This window comes from Cygnus olor, chromosome 9 (genome assembly GCF_009769625.2).
Source record: "Cygnus olor isolate bCygOlo1 chromosome 9, bCygOlo1.pri.v2, whole genome shotgun sequence".
Classification (NCBI taxonomy): Eukaryota; Metazoa; Chordata; class Aves; order Anseriformes; family Anatidae; genus Cygnus; species Cygnus olor.
The window spans coordinates 1703927-1724199 of NC_049177.1; the positions used below are offsets into that span (position 1 = coordinate 1703927).

The 20273-nt window shown below is 37.8% G+C and overlaps 1 long non-coding RNA gene across 1 annotated transcript; it reads right to left on the bottom strand.

Annotated features, from left to right (window-relative positions):
* Window positions 1-7104: 7104 nt before the first annotated feature.
* Window positions 7105-11497, bottom strand: LOC121074949. Its single transcript, XR_005822647.1, has 2 exons — window positions 11381-11497; window positions 7105-8227 (listed from the first exon to the last, which is right to left on the bottom strand). It is a non-coding gene; the product is annotated as an uncharacterized LOC121074949 (long non-coding RNA).
* Between the last annotated feature and the right edge of the window lie 8776 nt (window positions 11498-20273).

Genomic DNA, 20273 nt, shown 5'->3' on the forward strand with positions numbered 1-20273 from the left:
ACATCAGGTTTTTTTGACAGCTTTCTCTCAAACAAACGGTTCTTGGCAATGAATGCACAGTAGATTGAAAACATTCTTATTAATATTTTACCATAGTAGCTCTGTTCTAATAGAGCTCTGTAATTCCATCTGCCTCTCAGCACTTAGTTGCTGTTTTGTTTTCTTTTTGTGGTCTCTTTTTTTTATTATTATTTTTTGAGATCAAAAATCAAACTAAAACAACTAAACTATTAGAAAAAACCTTTTTAAAGAATCTTGAATTATGCAGTATTTCAGCAGAAGATATAATGATCAGAGTAAAGCACTTCAGTTCCTAGAACATACTCTTTTCAGATCGTTTTTTTCCTCACCTTTCAATCAAAACATTTAATTCTTTTACTTTGAAAAATACCCATTTCTGATACAAAATATATACTTAGCATTTTAAGCAATGCAGGAATATCTTTGTTTCTTGAAATGTTATGTAGTCTAAAATTTTAGTATACTCTGGTCTTTTCTATAAATAATTAAGCCATTTGCTTAAAATACAAAAAAAAAGAAAAAATAAAAAAATCCAAGTATATGTTGAGAAATGATTAAACATTTACATTCTTATAGTACTTTTCATCCAGGAAAATTAAGAGTTTAATAGATTGTACAAGACTTTACCTGGTATGGTAAAGCTGTGCTTCAGAAGTTGAAAACAGGAATAATTTAATAACAGCAACTTTCCAGAGCAAGGAAAGAATAATTTATCCAGCTGAAGTTGGAAATTCAGCAGTTTAATGCCAAAGTAGCACCCTAGATCTACCATGGGACATTGGCTGCTGTAGGAGGGCAGGATGCCTCACAGCGAACCTCTGGGAAGCACTCGCCTTTAGGTGTACAAAACTGCACCTGCTCAGTGTCTGCTGATATTGGCAAGGTGGGGTTGTGCTGTTGTTTGGAACTGGCTATCACGGTGATGATGGCTCTACTGGCGGACAAACTCTAAATCTGAAATTACATTTATTGTTCCAGAGATCAGGAGCATGGATGATTCTTGGCTGTTGTAATGGTAGCCTGGGTTTAAACTTAGCAAATGGTACGGGGTAAATGAGTTCCTGCCGGTGGTACTGCTATACCTATTAGACAGCGTACAGGGTGTTCTTTCCTCTAATACTGATCCCATATGCTTAGTCTGTCATGCATGTTTTTGGTAAGCACAGTGATATCTCTTCTTCATATCACATGTTAACTGCATTCATTATCTTATTCTGCCAGTGTTTGGTCAGTTGCTGCAAACCTCAAGAGAGGGCATGTATTCATCTTAAACGGAACAGGACAAGACAGCAACTTAGAGAGAATTTATGCAGAATGTGAAGTAGAGCAGGTGACCGTGAACGCATTTAAGAAAGAATTTCATACCATGTAGGCGCTACCTGCGGGTTTCCAAGGTGTAATTCTTGACCCAAACTCTATCAGATCTGCTACCTGCCTGGCCGAGAGACTGTCTCTGGCCTCCAGTGTGGCAGCTGAAATTCGCTGATGCCCTAAAGACAACCCTGCTCTGAACAAATAAAAGATACTTCCGCACTTTTACTATGTTTTTGCTTCATTGACTCAAAATAGCCAGTCATCTGACCCCTAAGACGCTGTGAGGCTTTTCGTTTTGTGTTTTAAAAGTGCTGAAGGGCAACCATGCCACAGACACAGTGGTATTGTTATTAATCATTGGCTCAGCATCACTACTGAATTAGGTGTTTGGTGATTGCTACTTGTTTTCTTTCTACACTGGCTAGAGTGTTTATTTACCAGTTTTCCTGTTCTTTAAATTGGTTGATCGAAATGCCTAGAGAACAGATAGCTCTGATCCCTTTATAAATTCAGAAGAAAAATAGCAATAATACAAGATAAGTCTGCTCTAGCATTGACCTACATTCAAGAAAAGTGAAATAATTAGCTGATTTGCAGCTTTATTTGTGCTTTTCCTGATACATGGTAAATGCTGTCCTCAGTGGAAGAAGCCATTCTGTGAAAGGGCAGTGTGCCAACCACATCTTGTTTCAAGACCCACCCTGCCATCCCAGGGCAGGCAGACAGCCATTCTGGGTACAGAGGCACACACTGCCACATATTTTAGGAATGAGTAGCATCTCCTCAGTCACAGATAGCATTAAGCCAACTGTCCCGAAGAGACCTAATTATAACTCAGCCAACCATCTGTGCTCACTCAGGCTGGCTCCAGGAGGGCAGGACGTGTATCCTACCCCAGTCCCACCCATGCCCTTCTATCTTTTTCCCCCGCAGTGATGAAGAGTGAACTGGAACACAGCTGCAAAGCGATCTGGTTCATAGAGCTTATTCAGAAACGCAGGAGCTGAAAAGCATTCCCCCCAGCCCCAGTTTTCAGTTCAGCTGCATGGGCTGGTTGACCAAACAGCTGCAGGTTTGTCAGTTCCTAACTGAGAACGATAGCAGGAGAGAATAGCAGGATAGCTGAGGGTGCAGGAGTGAACAGTTTGAATCTGCAGGTTCGGCCACTCTCTTGAAAATGTCTTGAGTGTTAGGTTGGCTTCTCACAGCTACAAGGACAGGGAAAGAACACAAGGTATTTCCTCTACTAGCATCTGTGGAAATCAAAGGGGATTTTTCCCTTGGACTTATTTCCTGAACCTGCATTTTAAAACTTTTTCTAAATCATAAACCTGAATTTAGTAGAAATACTTGGATTATAAACCCCTTCTTTAAAGTCTCACCTCCATCCTGCTCATCAGTATTGTAGCTAGGTTCTCTTTTTCTATCCAATTCTGGACTAACTGCATATAAATGCAATTTAGTTATTCCTGATTCACACTGGAATAAATAAAAGCACAATTCTCTCAAATGTTCTCTCAACTTAACTAGACAAGCAGAAAATAAATAAATAAGTGTGCTCTCAGATAAAAAAAAGCCGAATTGTATAACTTCAACCTAACATCACTTATAAAGAGCAAGACAAGAAGATAAATAATACCACTGCAAAACCTAAAATCCCACCTCCCATGGTGTTGGGAAAGCTCGCCCTGTTTTGCTCCATCATCTTACTGTTATAAACTTTTTTTGCAACCTTTTACAAAGTTATTTTCCACATTGCTTGTGCTTTGTATTAATGCAAATTAAAGTAGCACACGTTTTAAACCACCTAATACGTTTTGGCTATGAAACCCAAATTTCTCAGTAAACCCTGCTACGCAGTAAAGACTGACAGCTTCATAGCAATGGAAAGCCCTAAGATCCTGAATTATTAAAGAGGAAAAAATGTGAAAAAGTTATTTTAGGTAATTTGGAGAGGTTTCTGAAGGTTAGGAACAGGGTTCCCTTCTGCCTGAAGCCACTGCACTTAACTATCACTGTCTTGAGTGCTCTGGATGTGAAGATTTAAAACAAACAAAAAAAAACCAGAGCTAGTAAATATTTTTAAGAGTCTCTATTTCTTCAAAAGTAGTTGGTGCACACATGATGTTCCATCCCGTAAAGAAGTATTTGTTCAGCTTTGCTACGACCTACACAATTAAGCCACAGCTTCACTATTTCAAGCTTGAACTCAAGAAACCTTTGAACTCATTACATTATCACTCTGTTCTATACATCAGAATTGAATTTAAAATCAATATATAATCCAATTACTAATGTTGTGAACAAGAGAAAGATCTTTCCCAATATTCTTTTCCTCCTGTTTTGAATGCATACATGGGTTAATTCAAAGATTTTTGGATGTCTAGTTGTTTATAACTTGTTTAATGTTTGCAAAAGGAAAGTGATTTTCATTGTCCCACATGGAAAATCTGATTCTAGAAACCACTCACCACACAAATACTGAAAACATCTGAACAAAACATCCTCAGAACTTTTGTAACGGGGCATCCATATCACCATCACTTGAAAACAGAGCTCCCTGTGCATGCTGAAAGGAAACATCCTATAAATTAAAGCACAGATGGTGTATACACAACAATGAGCTCTTTGGGGGGGAAATCTTTTGATTCTGTTTGTTTTGCACAGAATCTATTTTGACATACTTGACTTTTCAGTTTGGCCTTCACTGATGTACTGTAGATCTCGCTTGGGAATTCAGAATGATAATTTTTCCCCCACTTCCCTTGAACAATTAAACTGTAATCTGCAATGCAGCAATAATTTACAATGTGGCTCTAGGCAAAAAGCCTACTGCAGATTCTCTGCTAGAAATGCTATTAACACAGCTAATATCAAGGTCATTCTCAAAGTCTTTCAAGAGCATCTATAGAATTTCCCTGTTTGTTTGCCTATGGTTAAGCTTTAAGGTTGATTACATTAACAGACACACATAAGATCTGATTTTACTGAACGAGGTTTAACATTTATTGCCAAATTATTTTAATGACTTGGGAAGCAGAGGCTCCAAACAAATATATCTCCAACAGAAACATTAATATACAGCCTCATTTAAAAGTTTGCAAATAATATCTGTCTTGATACCACAGCATATAATCATATAGTGGTTTTGTTGTTTTCAGCAAGTTGAAGTTTTGACCTCTCTCTATATATTTTTACATACCCATAAAATGAATTAAAAACTTAAAATAACCTGTTACTTCAATTGCTTGTAAGTTTTAGGCAATTGGCAGTAAATTTACTTTTATATAAATAAATGTTATCTCATTACCAACAATCTCCATTAGGAACTAGCAGACCATGAAATAGACTTTGCAAGATCAAGGAATGTGCTAAGGCCCAGAGAAACATTATTTTAGCTCCCAGCTTCAGAAATTATGAGGGAAATGAAGCACTATATTACAGTTTGCAGCACAAACACTAAATAAGCCTTTTTATTCAGAGGCATTAGGAAAGAGAAGTGGAGATTACTCATAACTGCGAAAAGTACAGTTAGGTTATTTGGCACCTGTTCCTTAGCTTAATTTCCTACTGTTTTTAACTTCTTACAGAATGTGCTTTTTGCAGAGGAGAGGTTGTATTACTTCCAATACAGGAAAAACTCATTTTAGACACCAGAGGAAACAACTATATCCTAGCACATTACCGAAAAAAAAAAAAAAATGCCTATTCAGAGAAGAGGAAAAATAAATAAAAATTTACAGACTTATGTTAAGAAAAAATTCAAAGCAAAGCAAGAAAAAAAATAATTCTGAATGCTAATTAAAATATTAGAGCATTCGCAACACATTCATTCTGTTTGTATAGAAATAATGTCCAGTTTATAAGACACTGAGCTTCATATGTCTTCATCAAGCTAAACAGGTAATTTGTTAAAATAACATACCATCACATTTCATTCCCTACATGACATAAGAGATCAAAAACTGAGACAGAATGTAATCTATCCACCAAATAAATCCTGAGCCATCGTATCTTCAATCAGCATTTACAGACTGTGGGAGAGCACTGAGCTTGTAAGAGAATAAGCTTACCTGGCTTCAGACCTGGCGAAGACTTAAAGACCTTTGTACAGGGAACAAGTGAAAAATAAGTAAATAGTCACAAAGGGAACTAGATTTTGATGGTGGTGGATGGTTCAAAGAAAACGTGAAGTTTATAGAAAGAGACCTGTGGAGGGGTTAGGGTGAGTTCAGCCAATTCTGAAAAAAAGGAGCTGTAGCTTACAGCTTGATTGTATTCCTAAAGGTTTCCTGTAAACTTGTACTTGCAGGTAAGAGAGACACAAATTAGTAAATCCAAAGTGGGAAGATTAGGAGAATCTTCAACCACTAAAGATTTTTTTTTTTTTTTTTTTTGTCAGCAGCCTTTTGACTGGTTGACACTTCCCACCTAATCTTAGTCCTGTTGTTCTTGTACTGCAGTGTTATGGAAAGCAAAGGAAAGCAAGGGAAACATCTAGGGCCTTATAGTACATCGAATCCGTAAAATAATAATAATAATTTAAGAAACATGGTATTCCTCATAGCTACAGAAAGAAAATATATTTTCCGGTCTGTGAAGACTGCATCAAAAAAAAAAAAAAAAATAGAAAAAGAGGAAATGTGAGTCAAAATAAAATGCTTTTTAAAATTCTGTATTTAGCACTTCTTCCAGCCTTACTTTTTCCTTCATCCATATTTTCTTCATCCATATTTGAAGTTATCAGAACCAATTTTAAAATATAGAGACATAGATGTGGCCATTGATCCCTTCTCTCGCTGTTGCTGAGAAACAACAAGGCAGAGCTCTGAAACCTGAAGGTAAAAGATGGAGAAAACCTGGAGCAGGCTGCCTGGAGATACTGCTTCTGATTGCAGCTTGGCGCCTCCCAGTCACTGCAGTTAAGTCAGTTTTCTGTAACCTGGAGTGGTGCAAAAATGATTGGAACATTGAAATGATTTTGAAGCTGTATGATTAATTTTATAATTAGTTTGTTTTGTTTTCTGAGAGAAGTGCAATGTCCTTTCTCCCTAAATACCCTTCTGTCTCCAATGTACTCAGAAAGCAGGATATGCTGAGGACATGAAGACGTGTCCCCAAAGGCCTTTAGAAGATGGGGGAAGGACAGACAACGCCTTCCTCTGTTAAATCAAATTCAAAAAGTGAGAGACTGTGCGCATGAGTGCTCTAGCAGTCCTTCCTGTGCAGCCCATGTAGCCTCATGTTCAAAAAATAAATAAAAATAGCACAGGCCTTTGAGGCTGCTGAGGCAATAGTTAATCAGAAACTTCTATGGGGAGAGTTTTAACTACTAAAAATTCAGATACATTTAACACAAGCACCGTGGGCACTAATTTATCTGTTTCTGTAAGAGACACAAGCTCACTCACTGCAGGGCTCTCCAAAGAAGCTGCACCTGAAGTCAGGCTGCTGCTCGGAGGTGGTTTAGTCCTTTTAATGTCTTCTAACATGTCTCAAATTCTTCAATCTGGATTCCAGTACAGCTCCTATCATTCAATTATCTAAGTGCCTGGAGCAGTCTCTTAAGAGTTAACTTGCACTCATCCACTCCTGTCATGATTAGGACAACCTCGCATAGCTCTTTCCAATTTCTCAACCAGTCAGAAAATAACTACCACTCACCTCATTAGAGCTAGGTCACATTCAATAAACTACTCATCATTTGAGATCAGTTATCATCTCTCCTAAAAAGACAGTATTACCCACAAAATGCAAGAGACTTAAAGAAATGTAAATTGTTTGTTTAAACAGTTGAAGTAAAGCACAGTCCTTGTTTATTCTTCCTTCTAACAGTGGCCTTTGTGAGTGTCTTTCTCAGTTTCACCTGGATCATTTTTGTGATGGCCAGGGCTGAGTTAACTTCGTGAAAGCAGCCCACAGCAGCCTGTGTTTCAGATTTGTGGCTAAAACAGTGTTTCAGCTACTGCTGAACAGCTCTTGCACTGTGTCCAGACCTTCTCTGCCTCACACAGCAAGCAGGCCAGGGGTGGGCGAGAGGTTGAGAGGGAGCACAGCCAGGACAGCTCTGGCCAGGGGACATCCCACACCACCTAGCATCATGCTCAGCAGTAAAAACTGGTAGTAGAGAAAGAAGCAGAGGTTGTGTTTCCAAGGTGGCCGATGCTGAGGGACTGGCACTGGTCTGCTAGTGGGAGGCCTTGGCGTCACTTAGGTTTTTTTGCTCTTTCCTTGGCTTATTAAAATTTCTTTATCTTGACACATGAGTTTTCTTACTTTGTTCTTCCTATTCTCTCCCCCATCCCACAGGGGAGTGAGTGAGCAGCTGTGTGGGTGCTTGACTGTTGGCCAGGTCAACCCTAAACCAATTTCGAAAATCCCAAACAGCAGAACCCAGAAGTGCAGAAGCAATGGGGTAATTTACAAACTGCAAGAGCAGTCTCACCGGTGGAGAGTGTTTCCTAGCTCCTCACTGGCCTTCTGCAGAAAATTCCACTTATGGAAAACTCATTGGTATGAGGACTGGTCAGGAAACATAACAGAGTAAACACATTCCTAAATTCTTTCCTTAGCTGCTCAACTCTGTCAAGTGCTTCTGAATCCTCTGGAGGTCAAGACCTATAAATGTTACTTGACTGCACACGTCTTGCCAGTAGTCTGGGCCGATCTGAAGTTAGGAGAATTGACTGCTCAGGTCAAAAGCCTACCAAAGCTACTAAACATTTAGCACAGATATTTCTGCTTTCGACTTCCTTCCTCCCTCAAAAAATGACTCTCAATTTATGGAATGAAGTTCATAGGAGCAAAGGGATCCAACTAACATTGACTTTCCACCAGTTTCCAAAAATTTTCCTTTGTTCTTTTATAAATATTTCTGGAAACGCTTCTATCCCTAAAAAAAAAAGATTTCAATGCCATTTTACTTTAAGACCCATTGCATATATAACGCTTAGCAAGTATATATTAAACTAATCAGTAAGACATTCCTGCAAAATACTGAATACTGGGGGAAAGCAGGCTAACAGATTATGAATGAATTTGTAAATAAAGATACAAAGTACAGGAATCATGTATTACCCAGTATTAATGGTTTGATCATCTCATTTTTAAATAATCAGGTTTAAAGACTAATTGTTCCAGATGGCACTTGGATGATAATTTGCAGCTTCCTTGACAATGTTTACTAGAGATATTTAAAATGAAAAAAAAAAAAGGCAAATAAAAACACAATGTTATGGCAGAATTGTGAAAACGGGTTCCTTAGTTCTTGAAGGCTTCGTAGAAATAAAAGTGCAGCACAACAGATTGTACAGAGCTGCTTTTCTTTGAAGACAGATTTTTCTCAGTTTTGCTGAGGAAAAAAAATAATATGTTTTTCTACTAAAAGGCAAAGTGTCTCTCTGGAATAGTCCCATGGAACTCTAGTGACCATGTATGAGTACTTGGTGAAAATGACAGCTCTGCACATCTCACATCTAGGATTAATGTGTAGAAACTGATATACTTTTGTTTAACTGTAACTACATTTAAAGGTTATGAGCCATATACAATGGAAGTGTGAAGTTTCAGGAAATGTTCATCTTCAAAGTTCAAAATCCTACAGAAGAATTTTAATCAGTTCTACTATGCAAACAATACTAGAACATTTTTAATTATTTTTTTTTTTCAATTTTGGAAAAATGAAATGGGAGACCCACATTGATACATGACTCGTGTCAGTAATTTTTTTAAGTTAATATTTTAAAATCCATATCTCTAGAAGCAGGTTTTAAAATCACTCTCTGAAAGAACCTCTCCATTAATCATAGAAGGACCAGAGTAAATGAACTTAGGCACTTAAGAGGTGATATTCAGACTCCCTCTCAATGAAGGGGAAGAAAAAAATTCCTGTCATTATGCAAAGTTAAAACAACTTTTAGTGTCATTAAGGCTAACAATTTAAAATAATGCTCATGAAACAGTTTTAAATATTCAAAGCAGCAAAACTGACTGTGTCCCTTTTACAAACCAAGAAAAAACAGCACTACACCTCTAAAGAGCTACTCTCCTTTTCTGTGAGTATATGAAATAGATACATAACCTCTTAACTGAAAAAGGACTGGAGATATGTGACAATGATAATGCATTTTATTAAATCAGCCTACTCAATTTAAAGTTCTTCCCCAGCCAAATACTACTCTAGCTGTAAGAGAAGGCTGGAGACAACCCTTTTTTTTTTTTTTTTTTTTAAATGACTGTATGTCTAATTTTACACTCAAGTTCGCAGAGAACATGAAATAGAACCATGAGATTCCACACTTATTTTTCAACATCTGAAAGTAAAACTTGTATACAGACATATCTCTAAAATTTATGGAGTATAGTTCTCTTACTATTATTAGGGCCTTTTACTTGCATAATCAGCTTGATTATGCTGCAATAGAGTAATAGTTTACTAAATATTTCATTTGTAATTCATTTTCTATTTAAGTCATTAAAACCAAAAAATAATGGACAGCAATCCTAGTGCATGCAAAGGTTATATCAAATCTATACATAATTTATTTCCTCTGGTGTCTAATAAAGGTTTCCTGAAAGGATGCACATGCATAATGGTCCTCAAGCATATTTTGAACTAATACATATGTAAACTAATTTCTGTGCAACTTCTTTTAAACTTCAATTTAAAGGATATGTTTAAATGCTTTGCTGAATCCATTTAGCAGTGTGGTAAGGGGAAAGTTTCAGTGTTTGAATGTCAACCTTTATGTAAATGCATCTATTTCACAGTATTGTAAACCTGTCTCCAAAAGGTGAAGGAAAAGCAAAGGAAAAAAATGCATAACCTGGAGGAAAGGTGGGGGATGACTTAAATTTTTCAATGTATAAAATCCTAGGAAATCTGACCCAGCAATACCATATATCCTGAAAATCAGGCTTACGGTGCAGATTTTTCACATATTTTACATTTTCAGATTAAATAATTCTTTGCTGCATCTCAGCTTCATTTCTGCTCTTCAACTTAGTTACTACAAGGAACTGCAAGGTATTTTCAAGTCCACTTCTCAGAGTGGACTTATTATACCTCATATATATATTATATAAGATATATATTATACATTATATAATATACCCCTTCTACCTCTTATTAGTACTTCTCCTCCCAGACTTGGGAATGTTCCCTGTTTCATATATTTTACAAATAAATAAGTGCGCGTGTTGCAGTACAAATCTTGAACATCCACTCCTCTGACAGATTTCCACAGTTCCCTTGAGAACCCCACTGACAGCACCTTACTTGCCTCGCAGGATTGCTCAGCAAGCTTGAACAGTTTCAGCAACTCCAGAGAGGTCTCTTCAGGAACTGGGGCCCATCTATCCTCGCATAGATTTATGCCTGAATGGTTGCTCTCAAGGCCAGGATCATCTCCTTGCTTACTATTTTACAGAAGCCTTTCATGGATAAGCTTCATCCTTGCATTACTAGGCATTATCTTAATATAAGTTACTTCTACTAATAATTACACCATACAGAGAAAGATTGGTAACAGCATCACAAGTCCAGACTTTGCTTAGATGTATGTGAGCTTGTTCTTGAAAAAGATTAATGAAATTCAACTTTAGCACCTAAACATTATACACGGCTCTTGTTTATGATCTGAGTGCAGTAGCAACCACTATTGCCCTTTCTGAAACAGCTGTCTGCAAGAACTGGTAAAGTCTCACACAACAGTACACAACACAACAGTAAGGGAAACACAACAAACACGACAAATACAACAGTAAGGGAAATTCAACCCTTCGTTTTTAAAACTTCACACACCTTAACACCCTGTCTGCATTCACAGTCTTGTTTTAGCATTCAAACACTACTCCGTGGTAAAAACAGCTGTAGATATCTTTTTAGTAGGGATAGACAGTGAGTGATGCATCTGTCTTTGCCTAAGCCACAGTGACCCACGCTGCACTTCAGCTTGGTACATGTTAGCAGCAGAAGTGCTGCCTGGGGAAAGGAGACTGGAACAAGGTATCATTTGCTATACTTTTGTTAGAAGAGTTCACAGACCTCCTCCTATGCTTTTCTGGAGCCTGTCTTCAAAACACAGCGTTGTCTTCCAAGGACTTTTGGAGGAAGGACTTCTCTGGTACAGGGAGTTTCATGACCATACCAGTGCTCAGCTTTCTTCAGAGAAAGAAGATCTCCATGGTTCCTACAACTAGGAAAAAGCCCTAAACACTCTCGAGTGCTTCACTCTTCATCAACTGTCCTTGACAGCGGGTGGGTGACAGCCTCATATTCTTTTCCCTTTTTAATTTCTCCACTAATTGTTCTGTTCTAATGAAAACCAAAGCAGTACTATTTTTTTTCTTCCTAGAAATATTACCATTGTACATTGGTTTACTATAATTAAAAGGTCTTCTACCATAAGGTATTATTAAAATAGAATTTTTTTTGCACAGAAAATAGGAGTACATAAGAGGTTCACCATAGCCTGCTACTGGCAATTAATACACCTGTTATTGTATCTTTTTTAATTAGAAAAAGAAGTTGGCAGTTATGAGAACATAGTCTAGAATTAAAATAGTTAAATATTACAGCTTAACTTAAACAAACTTCAAAAATTAGTTAAATATTAGTGGGTCTCAGTATAGTCAGTAAGATAAATGCTACTTCTTTTCTATACTCTTAGCTTTAAAAAAAAGAAATACATGGTCTGGAAATATAAGAACATTCTCAAGCACATTGGAGGAAAAAAAAGGACTTCACAGATGTACAAAGCAGGATGAATGAGAAGGGTACCTATGATACCTTTGACCCCAAAATTATACTCAATATATGTAGTATATAAATTTTAGAAACACAGCCATTTTGATGCCCCTGAATGCATGCAACATTGTTCATAAGAGACCAAATTACTTCAAAGCATTTTTGATACCTACTCAAAATTACAAAAGCCAAAAGACATTTGAAGCCTGTTGTCTCATTTCCCTCTATGCTTTGTCAAAACGTTACAAATGTCAAGAGCTACTTACAGGTAGCTGTAATTAATCAATTATCCATCTAATACACATTAACAAGACAACTAGCAAGAACCTAGAAGCCTTTTAAAAGGAGAAAGAGGGGCCTCAATTTAATAAATCATTACATGGTGTAATCTTTGAATTGCAAACATGTGGCCTGAATATGCTGTTAAATAGTTTTCTTGTATGGGAATCATCTGACCACACTGTTCAGCTGTGATTCGTTGTGAATTCCTTCTCAGCCTCCCTTTCCATTACATCCAGATCATCAGATCCTGGTGGAGGAAAAGTTCCCCAGTGACCAGACCCAGGGCCCACTCAGAGCAGCTGGGGAGGCACCTGCAGGACCTGCGGCTAGCTCCCAAGTTGAACGCTGCTTTCTCTTCAGCTGCAACCTGTCAAAAACACACTGGCTAATGCCTGCCCCTGTAGGCTTCCCTTTTGCAAGCCACCATTTTGTGTCAAACTGAGCTAGGAGAGCCCAAGAACTCAAAAGCATCTTGGAATTGAAGCATTCTGCCTCTACCCTGCTGTTACTGCTGCGATTACATATTTTGTTCCCTGAAGAGCAACTGGCTTTAGGCTCCTTAAGAATAAGGGAAAGCATAAGTTCATTCTGGCTCTTGATTGCAAAGCAGAAAACAGTCACCAAAAGGAAATCAGTTGAACAAAAGATCAACATCTACCTGGAACTCAGGGCAATTATGGGCTGCTGAACAGATTTCCTTCTGTGGCCATCTCTCAACTGCCTGAACTGAGGGACCGTTTCAGCAGACATCCTCCCCTCATTGTTTCTTCTTTGGAAGAAACAACTCTTACCATGGTTCACGGTCTTCTAATTATATTTCTTTTATTTTTGCTGAATATGGAGCACAAACAAATCTTAAAAACAGATCCTAACCCCCCAATACCTGCTCTTCCTGCAATTCAGCATGCTGGTATCATTGTATGCCAGATGCATATTAACGTGTTTAGCTCATTGGGAACAAAAGTTTTTCTAGATGTAATCACTTATGTCTGGATGACTTTCCGGTGTTTTGTTGTTGTTGATTCTTTCTTCTTCTTTTTTTTCTTTTTCTTTTTTTTTTTTTTAACATGGTTCAGTCTCCCTCCCTGCAATACATGTGAAGTAAGAGGAGTGTGACTTACAACCTCACTTCTATGATGTGTTTTCAATTAGCCCACTTTTCTAACCTAAACAACTACTTTTAGCTATTGCGATGCTTCCTAAATCATCGTATGCGCTTAGAAACCATTTATCACTCAGACACCATACTACTAATACCATATGCAATTTATCCCCAGCATGTTAGAGAGACAGAGCACATCACAGAAATAGGGGGATTTAGGAAGGTGCAATGTCTGGACTGTGCTGCACCTCCTTTCCCATGCACACTCTGCAGGGAATCCACCACAAAGCTCTAAAAGAAGGAATGACTTGAAAAATGTTTTTGATATTAATTGACAGCTACAGCAGGGATCAGTTTTTTAACAGATAAAATCAGTTTTTTAACAGTTTCAACAACTTGCAATTAATTTTTATGTATTCTCTAAGAATCTCTAAGATGAAATCCATGTCCCTCTAACAAAGTTGTCAATTTCTGTTTCCTGATTTCATCCCACATCTATAAAAGATCTGCTCTGTGTCTTCTTAATTACAAAACCAAATGACAACAAAACTATTTTCAATTTGTAACATGCATATATTTCTTTTCTTTCCTTTCCATGACGCTCGATCTCTCTGCTTGTCATGGTCACAGTGTCACACAGCTGTGGCATGGCATGGTACCGCCGTACCATGTATGTGTGAGCTGCGTGAATGCTGACAGAACCCGATGTCACAGGTGAAACATACCCCAGTGATTTGCCATACAGCAGCAGTTAATTAATCAATAGAATGGCCCATGGCTTTGATACAAGCTTTAGCATGGCTGGGGCTTTGACATCTCACAGGAACAGCAGTAAATGCAGGCGAGTGAGGAATCCAGAGAGCCAGTGATGAAGGCTTCCCTGCTGCTGAGCCAAGGCCACGTTACAGCACTGCCAAGCACTGCCCTGCCTACAGGAATGCCCCTGTGCAGCTGACACACAGAAATCCCAGTCGCACCGTTTCTATTTTTCAAGAAAAAAATGTGCACCAGCTAAATTCCCACATGATTTATGATGTTTCACCTACCTAAGTTGTGCTTGCCTCCTCTATACAGAGATACCACTCTTTGTTTCACTCCTCAAACCACTGTTTCAAATTTCTTGGCCTCTGCTTGGTTGTACTCGGAAGTCTGGCAAAGTGATACCTCACCACATCACCTAGCGCATGAGCCTCTTGGGGATACTCTAAGATTTGCTAAAGATGAGGTTGCTGGCAATGTGTCCATGGAAACTTTTAATGTAGCTGCAGCTTGCAGTCACAGTTACTTTTAATTCACACAGCTACAGTTCATTTTGAGGCTAGTGTAATTGTATCTAAGCACTCTAATACATTTTTGTTTGTTTGTATAATGGAGAAGTTCTGATAATCTACTAATAAAGAGTACTGCTAGAGACGGGTATTACTCCAGCCAGGAGAGAACAAGGGGAACTTTGATGGTATCCATACCACACATCAGTTCTAGGGATAACAGAAGAGAAAATATCTCCTGTGTAAATCCAAGTCTGAAACAAGTGATGTTTTTGGTGGGCAGGTAAAGATGTACAAAATAAACTGCTAGATCAAATCTGGAAGAAGTGTCTACAAACACCCATAATATACAAATGTGGTTACACTTTGCAAAATTGTTTGCAATTATTACTCATTTATTGAAATACATCACATTAAAAACTTTTTTTAAAAGTCTAATTTAGAAAGTACTAATTAAAAATTCTAAGTGTCTTTTTAAAGATTTTATCAATATAAAGGCAGTTTAATTAGACAAGTCTCATGAAAACTAATTAGATAAACTACAGACAAGTCTGAAGTAATGAAGAACAAAAACCAAAAATTATCTATATGAATTTATTTTCTCATTTTCACGAGGATTTAAGGGGGGGGGGGGGGGGGGGGGGGGTTACAGTTTCACTATCATGCAGGAATATTCTCATGCCTCCAAAATTCAGGCATTAAAAGAAAGTTCATCTGCCTTAATTCCCCACATGGTGAATGAAAAGAGATGGATGGGGTATTTGTAGCTGCATTTCAGAATCCATAGGATCGTCTCCATTGAGGATCATGGAACACCTACAGGGCAGAGTTGCAATTCTTCTCTTCTGGTATGGACAAAACACAGAGTCTAAAAGACTATTATTCCAAACTGGGGCAACAAATACCATCCTAAATGCCAAAATAATCAATATTCTGTTTCTTATCAGTGAGGCACAAAAAAATAAAATAAAAATAAAAGAAAGTAACAGTGGTATATAATCTGAGTTATGACATCAGAAATCAAAAACTACTTCAGTTTTACTTAAAAAGGCCATTAGTCTGTTCCAAATAGCTGGCTATAGATTAAAGAGCAGTACAAGATCAGGTTTTAGGTACTTGCATCAGATCTGCTGATCAAAGTGACTTAGACAAAGACAACAAAGCAGGAAAGTGGCTTTTCAGACTTTTCACAAGTCAGACAAATCCATTAACTAAAGCATCAGTCTCTGCTGAGAACTCGGGAGCTCAGTCAGCATTTTGCAATAGTAGCTTAAGCTAAATATATGTACATATATGTGTGTGTAGGTATATACAAATTTCACTTTTACATATTTAAGTAAAATTTGTGTATATATTTATACATTTCTGTATAGAGATACATAATTTGCATAATGATATATGTAAAAAAATAATAGATAGATGATGCATAAACTTCAGATCTCAGGCAGTTCAGTCAATGCAGGGTCCTCAATCTGCCTAGTGAGAACGCATCTGTTAGGCTTCGGGTTTATATTAACATTTTGGTTTGGACAAGAAGTGGGTTCAAAGTGAGTCTCTCAATCGCCTTCCCACTTCCAGGTGTTGGTTTGCTTTGCAGAGCAGTGTTGGTGCATGTAAACCAGGTTCCTTGTAGAGCAAACTAAGGCAGAAGCCCGTAGCCACGTGCACACCAAATGCCTTCCAAGCCCTGACAGAGACATACAAGTCCAAAGTGGTAACGGAGCAAACGCATCCAAAGATGTTCAGTCCACAGGACAAGGCCGAATTTAGGCTGGAGCATGACCTCAGAGACGCAGACAGTGACGATGCAGAGGCCTTGGCAGCAGTGCAGCCTGCCGCTCAGCTTCCCCCGCACTGCCCTGCTTAGAGCGCAGCAGAGCCCAGTGCAGCACAGCCCCAGCGGTACCAGGGAGCGCACGGCCTTCCTGTCCCGGTCACAAGGGCCTCGCAAGATGGCTGGTTTCTTCCAACTGTACTTCATTGTCAAGTGTCTGGATAACACAGTCACACACATGTGATAAGCATTTATAAATGCAGACAGCTGTTTCCAGAAGCAAAGTTTCTACATAACCAGAAAGTGTTTTCTGATAATGTATGCATTTGGTGATGGGGCAGGTGTACACCCTAGCAAGTATATAAAGCCCTAGATAACTAGGTATTGGTCCATACTTATATAGCATAGCCCAGATTGTCATGTTTTAAACCCTGAAAACTAGCATGCTTCCACTAGGAAGTTTCCTTTTTTACCTAATTACCACCTACCTGAAAGGAACGGGGAATGAGATGACCCAAATCCTGTGTTTCAATTGCCAATTCATTATTCAGGGGGAAAAAATACAATGTTAATACAATGCAAATTCAGTCTATTTATACTATGATTGCGTTTAATGATGATGCTAAGAATAGGATTTAAAAATAATAATAATAATATCATATGCATAATTTTACTACTTGCAGAGAAAAAATACCAGCTCTTCTAACAAAGGTGTTAACAGAAACTCTATAAAGTTTTGTACAATATTTGGGGAAAGAAAAAAACCCTACAGTATGGCAAGTAATTAGAAAAATAATTAGAAAAATATTGTAATGGAATAGCTGACAGTATCTGCAAAAAAGGCTTTGGAGCACTTTAACAATATGTACAGCTGAGAGGGATTGAAAGGTGAATAGCTGAAGGGATACACAGCTGTTAAACTGTAACTTGTCTCCCAGATTCTGCTTTGTAAACCAGAAAGTTTTTAAACAAAGCACCACCACCAAACAAAAACCAAGCAAACAAAAACCCCCAAACCACACACAGCTAACAGCAAGTCAGAGAACGTAAGGCTGCAGTCTGAGAAAGACTCGTGTTTTTCATCCTCCCTCTAAAAAAGATGAAGGGACAGTAGCCATGTGGTCACACGTACAACTTTTAAACAACAGAAAAATATTAAAAGAGAAAAACACTTTTTAAAAAAAAAAAATAAGTTTATTGATTAATGCTCCATGTTAGAACTGGGCAACCAGTGCAAGATGAGTTTCTAAATTAAAAGCTGAAGCGTGCTTTGCCATATTCACGTCACTTTCTGCATTCACTGTCCAAATATTCCCCTCGTTCACTGACAGCATTGCGTGTTGACTGAAAGAGATCCCTAAAAGACAACACACCTGCTTTCCACCAGAGCTACAAATTTAGCCTCGGTAAAACAAGCATGAGCACGTTAAGCTCAACTATCTCAAGGCTGAGTCTCTACAATCAGTGCACCTAAATAAATAACTAGAATTGCTCTTGATATTCTACAAGAAGTGGGATAATTCAGCTTGTTATTGGTAACTAAGTTCCTACAGTGTGGCACAGAAGTCAGCAAGTATTCCCGTGATTTTATTTTATCATTTCCTCAGCACTCCTTTACTTGTGTTCTCTCCTGATGCAGTTGGGCCCCTCTTCCCACATTGAAATTGTGAGTTAATTTGCAATAGTAACAGAAGTTTTTAATATAAAATGTCAAATCCCCACAAATTAAAAAAAAAAAAAAAAAAAGTCATTTTTCTTGTAAGAAAAGACTATTATGCATTAAGATCCAGGTGACCCAGTGGTATATGTATGCACACGTTGCACTCCAGCCTGAGCAACCACAGACGGTGAGAACTTCCAGGTCAAAATTAAGTTGCAGTAACAGCTAGCAGCAACGAAATCAGGTGCTTAATTTTGAGAATTTTCAGACGTATATTTAGAAAAAAAAGAAAAAAAAAGACACTTCACTAAACTTTGAAAACCTAGTTTCTTTAAAAAAGATAGAGGGCTTCCGTTTGGCTTAGCCATGGTAATACCAAGGATGCATTAAATGGCTACACCATATGTCCATTAGTAATATTGAAAGCTAGAATCTGTGGTAAAAGTTAAGCATAAACAAAAGCACTATGTTCAAAACAGAAAGACATTATGAAAATTTGACTAAAAGCCGGGCTCTTTGAAACCCTGACCTACAAAAAAAAAAAAAAAAGCCTTTTTTTAATCTTATCTGAACATAAGCTGCATATTAAACTGGATATTTTCCTTTGAAGTACGTTCTGCTTCCACACTTTGGTTGTCAGAAGACAGGAGTTAACCCACCAACTGTAGAAAACAGCCTTACATACTTTTAAAGTCAGAACTTTCCTGCTCTGGCCTAAACATGCAAGTCAGTATTTGTGGCAACTGTGCCTTACTCAAGGTTCTTTTGTCTAGCTCCTAAGCACACGAAACAGGTATGTTCCAATACTTCAAGAGTGGCAACAACAGCCTAATCTGCTGCCAAAAGAACGGCTTCTTCATTGTCCTCACAACCCCTACAGGCTCTACCAAGCCATCCAGAAGCCACGGGGCTCTTCTGCATCCAGCAAAAGCTCATAACCACGGTGTGCAGTACAGCTCAGCCTACCACTGATTTTCGCCTGCTAGAACAATGAAACGTTCATAAAAGTCAGTAGAAACTAGGATGTGATGTTTAGAAATACCCAACCAAATCTGGAGAGATATGTTTAAAAAGAAAAAAGACATCAGCACAGAAAGAGTAGGTATCTTTAAAACACCTCAAAATGAAGCTAGAATTATATAAAGGTCTATTTAAGCTGCTTATGTAGCTTTGAATGTGATCAGGAAGTAAGGAAACTGCAAACAAAAAGCTTGTGGACATTTAAAGTAAAATTAACAGCAACACTACTAATGAGTACACTGCTCACGTCAACTGCGTTCGAGACAGTCTTTGTGATAAATCAAAGTAGCACATGAAGTTTAACATATCTGAAGGGTCTCACAAGAGAGTATCAGATGATGCAAAAGTATCTACTAAGAAAGGAGCATGTCTTGAAGTTCAAGGCAAGCAGGATCAAACTATACTATAGGAACTGTTGAAAAGATGCAGCTGTTGCTCATGCCAGTTTCCTCTTGAGGTTTAATCTTGATTTCTGAGGTAGCTGAAATGTTTACAAGTTTCCATTTGCACATTTGCAGTTCCTGAAAATGTAGGTTGAGGCAACAGAAACACAACCAAAATCAAAACTTGAAGTGTTTTTGACACTTCCTATTATTTATACAGGCTCAAAAAGTCATGCTCTGGTATCACTGCAGGTGTTAATTTCAAATGCAAATGCTTTCTGAAAAATCCAAAGAAAAAAAACATCAGGAATTACGCGTGTATGTATGTATATATATATATATAAAAAACGCTAAAATATTGTATTGGAAAGACCATGGTACTAGCGATATGAACCACTCCAAATACAAGGAAAAATAAATTCCTCAAAGAGGGAAGACACCTATTTAATTTGAAAATATTCAATCTTTCAGTTCATAAAACTGGAAGGTATGGTTTAATCAATTTTTTTTTCAAGAAAATGAGTCCTACTTCTGATAAGCTCAAATAGGAAAAGATTCCTGGGAGATCACTTATGATTTTGATCCAATAGTCTATTATAAAGAAGGAGGGGAAGAATAATGTTCCTTGCTGCTGTCACTGTTGACTATGGAGCACTCACAATAACAGTTCAATGTATCTTTTAACACAGCCTGGACTAAGTC